Source organism: Polistes dominula, unplaced genomic scaffold, assembly GCF_049000335.1.
Source record: "Polistes dominula isolate Pdom_NZ unplaced genomic scaffold, Pdom_raw_medaka contig_16, whole genome shotgun sequence".
Lineage (NCBI taxonomy): Eukaryota > Metazoa > Arthropoda > Insecta > Hymenoptera > Vespidae > Polistes > Polistes dominula.
The window spans coordinates 4,699,370-4,709,762 of NW_028301040.1; the positions used below are offsets into that span (position 1 = coordinate 4,699,370).

A 10,393-nucleotide genomic window follows, 5' to 3' on the forward strand; every position below is an offset into this window, starting at 1 on the left:
GGGAAAGTCACGGTCGAGGACAAGAGAGGATATTAAATGGTAGACGAAGTCACGTGTCTCTACGAAATAATCTCAAGTTGAATGTTTCAGAATTTTAATGAAAAAAAAGAACAAAAGAAGAAAATGATTATTACATTGAAAAAAAAGAATGTAAAAAGTAAGAAGAAATGATATACCAATCACGTAAAGTGCTATCCATCATTTCCCAAAAGTTTTGCAAAACGAAGAATCGGTTATTTTAAATCCTTGAAAAGCTTCTCTACACGCTCGGCAACCAGTAACACACAGCAGGAGAAAGTTGCTACACGTACTAGGGTGCATATTGCATATGGATCCATAGATTGGATAGGAGGAGTACAGAACATACTTGTAAATATGTACACGTAGTACGTGCTTGCCAGGAGTAAGCATGTAACTAGGTATCTTCGTGCAAAGCTCCATTATCGAACGGGAGTTGACTAGAAGAAGAGGAGAAGAGAAGAAGAGAAGAGAAGAAAGGAAGAAGGAGAGGTTGAAAAACACTCCCGTCTTTACCCCCTGCCCCCCCTTAGATTGGTATCCAGGTCTTCGGCAAAGAATCAATGCGACCACCGTGAAGTCCCAACTCACCGAGGGCTCGTTCGAGAAAGGGTAAAACACTATTTACGTGACGGCAAATTTCCATTCTGATTTCCGAGGAATCCAATTTACATGGGTGTTCTTGGTGGTTGTAAGTCGACCAAGTGGAAAAGCCCGAGACAACAAAATGTCGAAGGGAAGATATCGAGTTCGGTCTCGATCGTTTGCGGAAATAAGAGCGGCGCATCTCGTTTAGGGTACCAAGAGAAAGAGAGAGAAAGATAGAATCGTTGGTACATAGAGAGTATAACGGTACGAACCAGGCTACTCGAGACACAGGCATGGTTCTTAAATTTAATCAAGACGGTACGTTCCACATCGCTTCCTTTCGTGGCTCGTTGTACTGCTTCGGTATCGGAGAATACGTTGCCTCGTTGCTTCTACGCGATGCGGTTCGCCGAGACGAGTTAAACTCCGGGTCTCGTTGGTGTTGTCCTCGAGGCTATCGCGAACCAATCCAAAGGAAACGTTCGAAACTTCTCTTTCCTCCTATTCCTATTACTATTTCTATTTCTATTTTATTCTCTTTGTCTGTACGTATATAGTAAGTCTGATAGTGCTTGCTAACATCGTTACGGACGCTTGCTTTTCAAATTTCCACCGTGTAATCGTGAGTTTGCCGTCAATAGGATACACCACACTTTGTAAGACTACCACTACTACTACTACCACTAGAAGCAATGTACTTTTGATTGCGTTACGGGCTTTCATGGATACCTTTGCAAACAAAAAGTCTTCATAAAATATCCGAAAGGAACAAAGAAAAGAGAGAGAGAGAGAGAGATAGATAGACAAAGAGCTTACGCTTAGATGAGAAAATAGCTTTGGAAACTTCTACGAACCTGATAAAATGACCTTTACTAGGTTTCTATTTTTAAAAAACCATTTTAGAAATTGTATACTCCGATTATCTCACCTAACATGAATATTCGAATTTCATGGAAGATCTTAATCTCTTTCTTTCTCGTTTAGATCTGTTAAAAATGTAGAGAGAAAGAGAGAGAGAGAGAGAAATTCCAAAGAAGTGAGAAACATTTCCAAAAATCAGGGATAATCATACGTGCGGAGAGAGAACGGTTCTCCTCAGGCAAACCACTCGGTGAAAACTGGCGTGAAACGATTCCAGGGATGTAGGAAGATGCTTATATGCCCACTACTATTTCTATCTTTCTCTCTTTTTCTCTCTCTATTTTTTTCTCTATTTCTCTTCCATCTCTATTTCGGTGTAGTACCGTAAGAAAACGAAAAGCGTAGAGAGGACAAACGCCGGGAATCCGAAATCAGGTGAGACGCGCGAGCGAACGCGAGAACGACGTGACTGTAATCTGTAAAATCATCTTGACAAGAGGGATAGCGGGTATGTCGTGGCTGCATTATACGGGAGACGGTATGCAAAGCGTCAGTCTACAATCCTGGAAAGTAGCTTCTGAGTTTTCGTCAGCTTTAATGTCGACACGCACTCATTTTACAGCTCGATACAAAAAGAAGTAATAAAACAGCTTTTATTCTCTTCCTTCCTTCCTTTTTTCTCTCTTTTTCTTGATAATAAACGTATGAGTAATTATTACTTTTAACCCTTTCACACAGCGCACTACTCTCGCTGAATATCTGCAATTGTCCATAGAAAGGAAAAAGTGAACAAAATTATTATACAATGCAATAAAAAAATTTTTTTAATTAATGTAATTTCTTATAAACAGTGTTATGCACAACTTGCAAAACAATTGCACTGGGCAATCATAACGATTACAAATATATATAGTCACCGCTCGTAGAGAAAGGGTTAACCCTTAGCGTTCCGCAAATTTTTGTACCACTACTTGTAATTAATTATAGCAATTTTTAAAATTTTATTTTTTTGTGATTTTTTAAATAATTCATGAGCACATTATAACTACAAATAACAATTATCAATCGAAGATACTGTAGTATTTTAAGCATAAAGCTTAAAAACATTTGGCTCCGCAACGTTAAGGGTTAATATCATTCACCAAACTATCATCGTGTATTTGTAAGAAATTAATTCGATATTTAAAAAAAAAAAAGAATAAATAAAAGATAATCCTAATTTATTTACGAATCGTCGAACAACCCCTAAAAGATATCTTTTTCGTAGGATTGAAAAGTAGCACGACTAAGTTTAAATTGCACCGGTATACTTTGTGAGGAGAGAAAAAAAAGAAGGAAAAGAATAAAACGTGTTGTTTCAACGAAGAGAGCTTATTCGAAATTCTTCCTTTGAAGCGCTTTGTTTCGCGGTTGGTCGATCGGTTTACCAATGATAGAAAGAGAGAAAGAGAGATAGAAAGAAAAAAAAGAATCGGAGAACGAACGGGCCAGTGTTTCCGGTCTCCGGTGCTTTAAAACGCGCTCGTTCCGAGAGATTACGTCTAACGTAACGTGTACGTTGAAATGACGTCGAAGTACGATGTCTTTGATATCTTCTTCTTTTTCTCGTATTCTTCAAAGGGAACTTACTAAGGTAAATCTTGATGCAAGACCAGCATCCACTCTCGCTCCAAATCTCTTTCAAAAAGTCATCTATAAACATTTTTTATTGATATTGAAATCTCGACAAATACTTCGACTGCTCTTTAAAAAAAAAAAAAAAAAAAAAAAAAAAAAACACGCTCTTTAACATTTTTGTAAGACTTTATCTTTTAAAAAACGACTATTTCTATCTCTTACACTTTTACTGTCTTTTTGCAGTGTATACATATTCAAACCTGAAAGATAAGATATCAAGAGGGTAGAAGTCGTTGGGATGTATCTTATTTTGTAAACTTCTTAAGTATCTAATTTCCCGGCTGATCCAATTCGGTTAAACAGTCAACCGCAGATTCTTTCCATCCGAGCATTCCTGATTAAACTTGAGTGTCAGCTTTCAAATTTACGGAGAGATAAACTTTAAGCATTTCGTTTCGCTTTAATAGACCTAAAAAGAATTTCATCAAAAATTTCTTTGTGATAGAAAAATTATAGATCAAAATATAAAAAGAAAAATATTATCTAAATTATTATATTATTATTTTTACTTTAATAAATATTAAACTGACTCTGATTAACTAACACCAATTAAGATTAGAACCTTTCATAATCACATTCAACTATAATTCTATTGTGATTGTTATCTCACTTATTCTCTATGCTACCTCTCTTTTCATGTCGTTTCATAAATTTTTTATCGTTACCTTCACCTGAGAAGTTTCACTTACAAATAAACCATATAAAACAGGAAAGAAGATGACAACGTATAACGATAACAATCGTGGAACAACAAAGCTCTTAGCCCCGTTGGTGCTTTTATCGTGCTTGGGCTAAAGCCACGCTACTTTTTCTTCAACATAAGCCATGTTTTCCCGAATAGAGAGAGAGAGAGAGAGAGAGAGAGAGAACACGCAGGTCACGAGACGGATGAAAATCACTTCCTTTCAACGAGGTTGTCGTATACCACAGTAACCCCCCACAGTATCTTGTCTTGTTGACGTACCATCAGGTATGGAGATGAGATAGATACACCCTGAACTAGAAACTCAGTGATCTTGTAAACGTTGTTATTCTGAGTTACATGACACTAACTTATAGCTAGCATCTTTGTCTCAACTATATAGTTTCTCTCTCTCTTTTACTATGACATATTCAATAAAGATATTCAAGATAAATTTGATACCTTTTATTTTGATTCAACTAAAAAATATTCAAATATTTCAACGAATAATCCCATCGATTCTTTTTCGATCGTATCATCCTTTTTCTTTTTTTTTTTAAAGCATTCGCTAGAGAGATTGCGTATCGTCGAAGAGAAAGAACGTTCCGGAAATACAGACCAATTCGATTACGTTCTAAGCGAGTATCCGATCGGACAGGTGCAAAGCGATAGAAAGATAGGAGATAGGAGAGAGAGAGAGAGAGAGAGAGAGAGAGAGAGAGAGAGAAAGGCTCTCACCTGTCGAGAAGCTTTACGATAACAAACGATCCACCGTCTGTCGATTTTCTTCCCTATCTTCTATCCATCTTTCCCCCACTATTCCTCCTCATCACTTCTTTTCTTCTCTCTCTCTCTCTCTCTCTCTCTCTCTCTCTCTCTTTCTTTAGTCTCCTTTTCCAAAGTAAGGCAAGCGCCAGGTCTTCGGAGTACAATGAGTTAGCAGGCTGTTCTGGCCACAAATACGCTGAATATGCATGAGGCTCCTCGCATCACCACCACAACCACCACCACCACTACCACAACTGGCAGCAACTTCGGGAGCAGAACGAGACGTAGTAGTATAGGTAAGTTGGTACCTATCCGTCCTTGAATTAGGTTTCCCGTAGGTTCTTCGAATCCTGTTCGCAGGCACTCGAGGTACTCTAGCTAACTCTCTCTCTCTCTCTCTCTCTCTCTCTCTCTCTCTTTCTCTCTAGTTGGCTCTTCTACGAGCAAACCCCTCTCCAAAGGCGCATGCTTGCTCGAGTTTGCTTTTATCTTCTTTCCATTCGAGAACACTAAATTCAAATGGCGCGGATTTAATCGTTGATCGAACGGAAATATCGAGAACATCCAGATTTTGTCGACGATTTTCTATTTTAATTTTGTTTTTGTTCTTTTTAAACTTTAGCTCAGTTTCCCGGCAGCTCATGTTACCCTCTCTCTCTCTCTCTCTCTCTCTCTTTGATAAGAGAAACTCTCAATGAGAGAATTTTCGAGGATAGGAAAAAAGGATCCTTTTAATTAAGATCATCCGGTGAATTTAATAGTGACGCGATAATGAGATCGGAACGCGGAACGAAGAAGGGCGATGGAACCCAAGGCTAGAATTCTTACTCCGGAAAGTGGTGGAACGTCGCCTCGTCCTTTCTCACGGTCAGTGCACGTTGCACGAGAATTATCGTCCTATTCGCAGGTGCGATTAACGTTCTCAGACGCGCACGCAAACGACTCGAGCTCTTATAACGTTCTCCTATGAAGAAAGAAAGAAAGAAAGAGAGAGAGAGAGAGAGAGAGAGATACCGTACGATCTCCAAGAAAAGAGAGATACGTGGGAAAAATGGATGGCAACGTAAATTCTTTGGGACTATTTTTTAAGACAAATTTTCAACGCTTATTCGATCGATAAATTTTTGCTTCAAACAGATTGCAATGAAATGTCAAAGTAAAAGAAAAATCTGATCTCTTCGAGATTATTTCTAAAGTTTTCCCTACTTGATGAACTTCAATTTATTATTTCCAAAAAATCGAAACGATTTCGTTATGTTACAGTTATATATCACTTCTTAATCTCCTAGCTGTGACGTTTCCACCGAGAGTAGCACGAGAATAAATCCCACGATATTTCGTAACGAATAATTTGATACGATTACTTTGTGCATGTGCCTCTGTGTCCACATACATATATATATATATACATATATAAAATATATATGTATATATATTAGCCTGACACATCCGCTAGGAAATATAAATTTAGTTTGACATTTCCGGACGGATTACTTCGATCATTCGGGATCACGAAAGGGGGCTGACACTAAATTATCGAATCTACTCTCACATAATAGTTCTAATCAATTAATCAGTCTCGATCGACGATGCGCGCTCCGCAAATTGAATTAAGTTTGCGATAAATTATACGATCCTCATCCTACTACGATTATTAATCGACCCTCTTTCATTCGAATTAAAATTATGATCGATCGTGGAAGGTTTGGAAAAAAATATATATATGTATTATATAAGAAGAAATCTCCATCTTCAAATTATTCGAACGATTTTTCTAATTATGCATCACAGAAAAGAGAGATATAATACGTACAGATATACGATGAAATAACGAAAAGAAAAAATATTGAGATAATTTTGTACGTGAATGAATAAAAAAATAAAAAATAAAAAATTACGTTAAGTTTTATTCGCGTAGCTTTAGCAACGGCATACATCGGATGGTCTAAATTAAAATATATATCTATATATATATTTTAACCAGCCATAAATCTCAGCTCTCTGACGCAAATATTCCATAACATCCGACGAGAAAAAGATAAAAGGGTAGAAAAGAAGAAAATGGAAGGACGGGATTACGTAGCTCTCGCACAGGTAACTTTTGACGCGTATCGTCCTCTCTATAGCCAACCGACAGAGCACAACCAAATACACTCCTGGACGAAGATCCTCTTTTCCTCTCTTCTCATCCTCTTCCTCTACCTTCCTCTTTTTTTTCTCCTCCTACCATCCTCTATGTGAATCCTGTCACCTTCTTTCCACCACGTTGCATGTTATCCTTCGTATGAACGCACGCGTCACACACACACATATATTCATCTACATACTCTTACACACATTCTCACTAACGGTACGCGAATACGTAAATTCAGCCACCGTACTTCTAGCATAAATATTTGCGCAGAAATACGTACGTAGAGAAGCGAGAAATGTAGCGTTATAGGTTGAAAAACTTTCTCGATCTTCTTCTCTTCTCTCACATATATAAAAATCCTCTCTAGCATATCAAAAAAAAAAAAAAAAGAGAAAAGAAAGTAAAGGATTGTATAGTAAGCTTGATATACCAAACGGTAACACTATCATTTATATTTTTTTTTATCTAACATACGCATGTTAATTTCGTAAACATAAAAATATCCTCCCCCTTTTTTGCTTTCTCTCTATAAAATCTGCACTATAATAAACAAAATAAAACCAATGTATATTTGTTAAATACCAACTTTTCAATCATGACACAATACATAAATAATTCAGATGAATAAAATATATATGATTTGTTTAAGTTTGCTTTAAGATTTTTCTCTTAGATTTTTATTTAAATTTTTCTAACATTTATATATTAAATTTAATATAAATTGTAAATCAAGTTGTCAAATATATATATAAGTAGAATAAAATTTGAAAAAATAAAAAGAAATAGAATAAAAACATGTTTAATATATTTTTATATATACTATAATATTATATTAATTCTACATGATGTTTCATAAGATCAAACAGAAAATAAAGTAACACACACATACACATAAAACGACTACGACGACGACTCTATGAAAAATGTTTGAATGTAACGGTTGGAAAATGCACGATTGTTATGCAGTGACGTCAAAGATAGTCAGGTGCGGTAAATATGTACAACAGCTTTGAAGACGGATAGAAGGATAAAAAAGAAAAAAGAAGAAGAAGAAAGAAAAAAAGGGGAAAAAAAGATTAAAGCGCCGGCGGTATCCCTGGAGTTTGCCACCTGGCGAATATCCAGACGACGCATACAGACAGTCGATAGGTCGTGGTGACTATTTTCAGACTAAAACGTCAAAAGCTATTATCGAGTATAGGATTTTGAATACATGAGAAAACCTATAACTATTCGTTTCACCCACAAAAATTATACTTATCTATCTTTCCCTTTTTTCAAAATGTAAAACGAAAAAGAAAAAAAAAAGGTTCAGTAAAATCGATAGCAAAGTTTTGTTTACTCGTTCGAATCCTACAACTCAAGTTCAAACTTTTCCCGCCTAACTTAACTACGAACTACATATGAAATTTAAAAAAAAAAAAAAAGAAAACGATTTCGTAATCGAAACAAATACGATGACAAATTTACGATTAATGTATAAGAAATGACATTAGTCACATAATATTTCTTCTGCAATGAAATGTCAAAGTTTGTTGAGAAAAATTCTACGACTAAGTTAAACAAACATTGTATAAAAAACTTACCGGTGTGAATCCTTCTTGATATCGATCTAGAACGATTCGTTGCAAGGTTGCTTCTCAAGGAGATGAAAAAAATCCTCGAAACGAAGATACAGAGAAAGAACACTTGAGAAAGTTCACGGAACACAAGGATTACTGTCACTTGATAAAATATCCAAAGGATATATTAGGATAATGGTATCACCAATAATTCAAAATACGATTCATCGTATTATAAATAAATGTTCACGTTTTATCTTATATTTTTTCTTATCAAGCCCATGTGTAGCTTTAATAATCTAAATCCGTTTGTTCTGAAAACGATGCTAATAAATTTTGTGAAAATTCTCACGTGTTATTCATACGAACTCTTCATCGTTCGTAAAAGGAAATGGATGAAGGAATATGAAAAAAGAAGGAGTTGAAAGGTAAACGGTAACCGGTCGTTAAGCGTTGCGGATAATGAAGGAAATGAGAGAGAGAAAGAGAAAAAAGAAACTGTGTGAGTGAATAAGAGATAATAAAAGAGAGAAACGAGAAGTAGATAAAAAAAGAGAACAAGTATTCGAGTATTCGAGTATTCGAGAGCGACGAACGAAGGCAGCAGCAGCAAACGGAGCAACTTCCAGTGCAAGGCTCTGCCGGGTACTGAGGGTACGAGCCGGGCTATCGAACGCACCTTCCTGCGCCGACCAATCGGCGCCAACGCCGCGCTACTCTCAACCAATCAAGTTACGAGACCGCAGGACGACGCGTGGGCATGCTGGGAGCGCGCCACCTTGATCAAAAAAGCCGCACCGACAACGGAACAACCTTTTCTCGATGCACTTTATTCAACCGCGAAAGGAAACGCGTTCTCTTCGTACCTCTTATACGTTCATCTTCCTTTTCTTACCATTCCCTATCTTGTCTTACCTTCCTTTACCTTACCTTGTCTTGTCTTGTCATGTCTTGTCTCGAATTGCATCGCATCAACCGTAAGAACTTTTCTCTTCAACGATCCCAATTTTATTTTAACGTTCTTCCTTCTTTTTTTCTTTTTATTTAAGTCTTTCGAATCGTCTAGAAGAAAATGCACATGCTTATCAAAAATACATCCAAGTCTTTTTATTGATATCATTCAAAAATTATATTTTTTTTGTTTGGGTTCACTTAAATACTGTGTTTATATTTTCCAAAGAGGGTTCTTTTATTTTACGACAGAGATATACGATTGGCTTAATATAAATTATTCCTTAACGAGAACGCATCATGATACGACGAATAAATACACGAACGGTTATCCGATCACGAAACATTAATCGACGTTAATACGTTTAGGATCAGCAATCATCGCATTTGCTATTATATATAGTAATTATTAACGAGTCTCGTGTATTTTTAATATTTAAATTGAATATATTTGTTTTATGTGTATACCCTATATATTATTAATGAGAGATAATATATTCAAGGTATTTAACTTTTTAGTATTCAACACTTCAACATTTTTCTTACATTTCTAATCATTGAATTTAAATAAAATTATTACCATTTATTAACAAAAACATGTATAGCGTTCGTATTATTCAATAAATTAGAATACCATAATTTCATCGTATAAATATCGACCATTTACAGATTACAAAAAGATGAATATAAACAAAGGTATAAAAAATTCGTGCAATATTAACAATAGTATTGATTCAAGGCCAAATTAACGCTTCTAATTTCTAGAAGTGTATTAGGTCTTATGAGATTGCTGTTCTCCTTGTTTTCATCTTGTAACTTGGTGGTCAAGCAATCCGCGCAAACTGGACTAAGTGTGTGTGTCACACTCTGATCACGCTGATCAAGAGGTACAAAGGGACGCGGACACAGCTACGGAACACAGACTGAGAGTATCGCTACGGAATAATATCTCTAGAATTTGATTAATTCGACACGCGTATTGAATACGTTCTCATACAGTGGAACATCGAGGAGAGTTTCCTCTACAATTATTGGCCCCTAGACAGATATTGCACATTTTCATCAACTACTACTACTACTATGGCACGATGAAACATTTCTCGCTAAATAACGTTCGGCGGAAAGAGGTCAACAAATGAGTGCTTTCCATGT

At 36.1% G+C, this 10,393-nt stretch overlaps 1 protein-coding gene across 13 annotated transcripts in view; it reads right to left on the minus strand.

Moving 5' to 3' along the window:
- LOC107064858 (protein turtle) overlaps nucleotides 1-8,971 on the minus strand; it is a 228,292-nt gene extending 219,321 nt beyond the window's left edge. For 10 of the 13 annotated variants that reach the window (XM_089174718.1, XM_089174713.1, XM_089174711.1 and 7 more), the window contains exons 1-2: nucleotides 8,850-8,970; nucleotides 8,315-8,604 (exon numbers count right to left, since the gene is read on the minus strand). The gene's annotated coding sequence lies outside the window, so the exon portion shown is untranslated. Of the gene's footprint in view, nucleotides 1-8,314; nucleotides 8,605-8,849 lie in introns of all 13 variants that reach the window. The other 3 variants (XM_089174709.1, XM_089174712.1, XM_089174705.1) reach the window with 2 other exon arrangements.
- Nucleotides 8,972-10,393: the final 1,422 nt, after the last annotated feature.